The sequence below is a fragment of the Salvelinus alpinus genome, chromosome 2 (assembly GCF_045679555.1).
Source record: "Salvelinus alpinus chromosome 2, SLU_Salpinus.1, whole genome shotgun sequence".
Classification (NCBI taxonomy): Eukaryota; Metazoa; Chordata; class Actinopteri; order Salmoniformes; family Salmonidae; genus Salvelinus; species Salvelinus alpinus.
Window position 1 is genome coordinate 55,779,849 of NC_092087.1, and position 5,587 is coordinate 55,785,435.

Genomic DNA, 5,587 nt, shown 5'->3' on the forward strand with positions numbered 1-5,587 from the left:
AAGTAGAAGCATTATTAGAAGTGTGTCTATTACCCAGTAAATTAGCAGTAGTGAAATGAGAAGTTCATACGAGTCGTACAGATAAAAGAAACAGAGTACGGAAGAGTAAAGGCTGTTATAGCAGATAAGGAGGGACCAACTCCATATTAATGCCCATGATTTTGGAATGAGGTGTTTGACGAACAGGTGTCCACATACTTTTGGTCATGTAGTGTGGATAAGTACTAGTTAGATAGATAGAGCAGGTTGTGGGAGGAAATTATGAAAAGATTCTCCAGTTCTAGTCCCTGGAGAGTAAAACTATGAAGGCAGACAGAGAGATAATAGTCAGGGTTGTCTAATTGTAATATAATGAAGCCTGTTTCTTTGTGATGTCTGTCCTCATACATGGAGAGCTGCAAAAGCCTGTCTGCTGTGAGAGAAAAGGGATGTATTTACCTGATTAGTTTGATATGACTAGTTATCAATTAATACTTAAGGAATAGGAAATCATTTCTGTTCTGCTAATGCTGTGTTTTTATGGCCTCCACTCTAGTTCCCTGCAGCTAATCTGGGCGTATGGTCACTAGCGATGGCTTGAGCTGACAAATCAGTTATAGACTGCTCCTGTCTCAGCCTCCAGTATTTATGCTGCAGTAGTTTATGTGGAGGGGGGGCTAGGGTCAGTTGGTTATATCTGGAGTACTTATCCTGTCTTATCCAGTGTCCTGTGTGAATTTAAGTATGCTCTCTCTAATTCTCTCCTTCTCTCTTTCTTTCTCTCTCTCGGAGGACCTGAGCCCTAGGACCATACGTCAGGACTACCGGGCATGATGACTCCTTGCTGTCCCCAGTCTACCTGGCCTTGCTGCTGTTCCAGTTTCAACTGTTCTGCCTGCGGTTATGGAACCCCTACCTGTCCCAGACCTGCTGTTTTCAACTCTTAATGATCGGCTATGAAAAGCCAACTGACATTTATTCCTGATTATTATTTGACCATGCTTGTCATTTATGAACATTTTGAACATCTTGGCCATGTTCTGTTATAATCTCCACCCGGCACAGCCAGAAGAGGACTGGCCACCCCTCATAGCCTGGTTCCTCTCTAGGTTTCTTCCTAGGTTTTGGCCTTTCTAGGGAGTTTTTCCTAGCCACCGTGCTTCTACACCTGCATTGCTTGCTGTTTGGGGTTTTAGGCTGGGTTTCTGTACAGCACTTCGAGATATTAGCTGATGTAAGAAGGGCTATATAAAATACACTTGATTTGATTTGATTACATAGACAAGATGTGGTGGGTGTAACCGAGATGGAGATTAAAAAAAAAAAAAACTTTATTTAACCAGATAGGCCAGTTGAGAACAAGTTCTCATTTACAACTGCGATCGGGCCAAGATAAAGCAAAGCATTGCGACAAAAACAACAACGCAGAGTTACACATAAACAAACGTACAGTCAATAACACAATAGAAAAATCTATGTACAGTGTGTGCAAATGTAGAAGAGTAGGGAGGTAAAGGCAATAAATAGACCATAAATGCGAAATAATTTCAATTTAGCACCAATACTGGAGTGATAGATGTGCAGATTATTATGTGCAAGTAGAGATACTGGCGTGCAAAAGAGCAAGAGGATAAATAACAATATGGGGATGAGGTGTGGTATTTACAGATTGGCTGTGTACAGGTACAGTGATCGGTAAGCTGCTCTGACAGCTGTTAGAGAGGGAGATACAAGACTCCAGCTTCAGTGATTTTTGCAATTCGTTCCGGTCATTGGCAGCAGAGAACTGGAAGGAAAGGCGGCCAAAGGAGGAGTTGGCTTTGGGGATGACCAGTGAAATATACCTGCTGGAGCGCGTGCTACGGGTGGGTGTTGCTATTGTGACCAGTGAGCTAAGATAAGGCGGAGCTTTACCTAGCAAAGACTTATAGATGTCCTGGGGCCAGTGGGTTTGGCGACGAATATGTAGTGAGGGCCAGCCAACGAGAGCATACAGGTCGCAGTGGTGGGTAGTATATGGGGCTTTGGTGACAAAAAGGATGGCAATGTGATAGACTACATCCAGTTTGCTGATTAGAGTGTTAGAGGCTATTTTGTAAATGACATCACCGAAGTAAAGGATCGGGAGAATAGTCAGGTTTTGCTTGGGCAAGTTGCTGCAGTGGGTGCTGAGCTGGAAGCCTGGAAGAGTTTAGAACAATCCTTCATTGTCTCTAAATTATCCTGACATCTGGGAAACTAAGCTAAAGTGGGGTTAAGACAACAACCAAGAGCAGATAATGACCGGATGAACCCAGAGTGGCTTATGATGCCCCCTGGTCTGCATGGGAGGGGTGGAACCAGCCATAACAAAGCATTCTTAGTGTCAGCTATATAAAGAACAGCATTTCTGTAAAGGTTAGGTTACTCGTCAAGACTGTTGGGTTGACCAGCATCATTATTGCAATAATTCATTGATATTAAATAAAGATGATTGTTTGAAGAAATGACAGTCTCTCTCACTTGATTAGAATATTCCACAACACTGCAGATGAAGAGGTCCCAAGAGACTGCTGGCACATCCTTATGCAGTGCATTCGTAAAGTATTCAGACCCCTTGACTTTTCACACATTTTGTTATTTTACAATTTAAAAAAGAAACATTTTAATTCAAAAATTTATTTCTTTCCCTCATCCATCTACACAAAATACCCCATAATGACAGGGCAAAAACTGTTTTTTAGAAATGTTTGCTAATTTATCAAATAAAACTGAAATATCACATTTACATAAGTATTCAGCCCCTTTACTCAGTACTTTGTTGAAGAACCTTTGGTAGCAATTACAGCCTTGAGTCTTCTTGGGTATGACGCTACAAGCTTGGCCCACCTGTATTTGGTGAGTTTCTCCCATTATTCTCTGCAGATCCTCTCAAGGTCTGTCAGGTTGGATGGGGAACATTGCTGCACAGTTATTTTTAGGTTGTCTTGTTGGATTGTGATCCTTCACCCAGTGGGAGGTCCTGAGCACTTTGGACCAGGTTTGCATCAAGGATCTCTCTGTACTTTGCTCCATTCATCTTTCCCTCGACCCTGACTAGTCTCCCAGTCCCTGCTCCTGAAAAACCTCCCCCCACATGATGCTGTCACCACCATACTTCACCGTAGGGATGGTGCCAGGTTTCCTCCAGAAGTGATGCTTGGTATTCAGGCCAAAGAGTTCAATCTTGGTTTCATCAGATCAGAGAATCTTGTTTCTCATGTTCTGGGAGTCCTTTAGGTGCCTTTTGGCAAACTCCAAGTGGGCTGTCATGTGCCTTTTACTGAGGAGTGGCTTCCGTCTGGCCACTCTACCATAAAGGCCTGATTGGTGGAGTGCTGCAGAGATGGTTGTAATTCTGGAAAGTTCTCCAATCTCCACAGAGGAACTCTGGAGCTCTGTCCGAGTGACCATCGGGTTCTTGGTCACCTCCCTGACCAAGGCCCTTCTCCCCCGATTGCTCAGTTTGGCCGGGCGGCCAGCTCTAGGAAAATACGTGGTGGTTCCAAACTTCTTCCACTAAAGAATGATGGAGGCCACTGCGTTCTTGGGGACCTTCAATGCTGTATAACTGTTTTGGTACCCTTCCGCATATCTGTTTCTCTACACAATGCTGTCGCGGAGCTCTACGGACAATTCCTTCAACCTCTTGGCTTGGTTTTTTCTCTGACGTGCACTATCAACTTTGGGACCTTTATATAGACAGGTGTGTGCCTTTCCAAATCATGTCCAATCAATAGGATTTACCACAGGTGAACTCCATTCAATATGTAGAAACATCTCAAGGATGATCAACGGAGACAGGATGCACCTCAATTTCGAGTCTCATAGCAAAGGGTCTGAATAGTTATGTAAATTTGGTATTTCAGTTTTGTTTTTTAATACATTTGCAAAAAGAAAATCACTTTGTCATCATGGGGTATTGTGTGAGGAAAAAATGTAATGTAATACATTTTAGAATAAGGCTGTAACGTAACAAAATGTGAAGGGCTCTGAATACTTTGCAAATGCACTGTATGCCATGGGTTGTGTGGGTACTCTACACATGTATTACAACTGTAGCACGCCAATCCTGCTCCTGGAGGAATGCGGGTGTTCAGGCTTCTGTTCCAGCCCTGCACTAACACACCTGAATCAACTCATCAAACCAAATGAGTTGATAATAATGTGTATTATTGCCAGTATTATTGAATAGTATTATTGAATAGAAGTCTGCTCACCCAGTATTACATTTTTATTTTATCCTTATTTTACCAGGTAAGTTGACTGAGAACACCTTCTCATTTACAGCAACGACCTGTGGTATAGATACATGGGAGAGGAGGGGGGATGAATGAGCCAATTGTAAGCTGGGGATGATTAGGTGACCGGGATGGTATGAGGGCCAGATTGGGAATTTAGCCAGGACACTGGGGTTAACACCCCTACTCTTACAATAAATGCCCTGGGATCTTTAGGAACCACAGAGAGTCAGGACACCCGTTTAACATCCCATCCAAAAGACAGCATCCTACACAAGGCAATGTCCCCAATCACTGCCTTGGGGCATTGGGATATTTTTATTTATTTATTTTTTAGACCAGAGGACAGGGTGCCTCCTACTGGCCCTCCAACACCACTTCCAGCAGCATCTGGTCTCCCATCCAGGACCAACCCAGCTTGGCTTCAGAAGCAAGCCAGCAGTAAGATGCAGGGTGGTATGCTGCTTGATCAGGGAGTGGAGCAAGGTTGGACTAAATTTGAAAAAGTCGCTTTTAGATGGAAAATAAATTGGAAGGCTGGACAGAAAATGAAATCAACAATTAAATAACACAGGTGTTACATTAAAGGTGGCAGGGAACTGTAGATGTAGAAATTGAACAATTGAAGGCAGAGACAACCAGGGGTTGGAACCAAAATCGTTATTATCCAAACTCCTATTTATTTACTCAACCCCCAAAATAGTAATGGTTCATATAGTTCCTTTCATACATTTTTATCTTGTGAAGTCAACATGGATTTTACATTTAGCTAATAAATTAGCTCCACCAATTGATGTGGATAGAGCAGCCTGCTATTGCACAGGTAAGCTAGTTGTTTACATGTTTGATGGACAGATAAGTGCTGGTGCGAGAAGCGATTATAATTTCACAGGTGGTGAGAGAGCCAGAGAAAGGGGTGCTCATGGAGGAGGCTTGGTTTGCAGCGCTGAGCATTATGACGTGTTTAGGCTATTACTAGCATAATAACTTCACTGTATTACATAATGGAACAAAACTTTTTTAGATTTTTGGTTCTGTTACCTGAACCGGTTCCAACCCCTGGGGACAACCACATTCGTCTAGCAGGGAAGTGTGGGTGTGTTCCATCCCTCCCTCGCATATCCTCTTTTGAGGATGCACATCAGATCCTAAGATGTTCTATATAATGTTACATTTTAAGAATAAAACATATTAAAGCTACCTATTTAGTGCTTTAGCGAGAGGTACTGTAGTATGCGTGCCTGCCTGTGTGTATGTGAAAGAGAGAGATGTGTGTGTGTGTGTGCATAGGCCTCTCTCTCCCCTCCACCCCTCCCCCTCTCCTTGTCTCTGGCAGGTTGCAGCAGCCC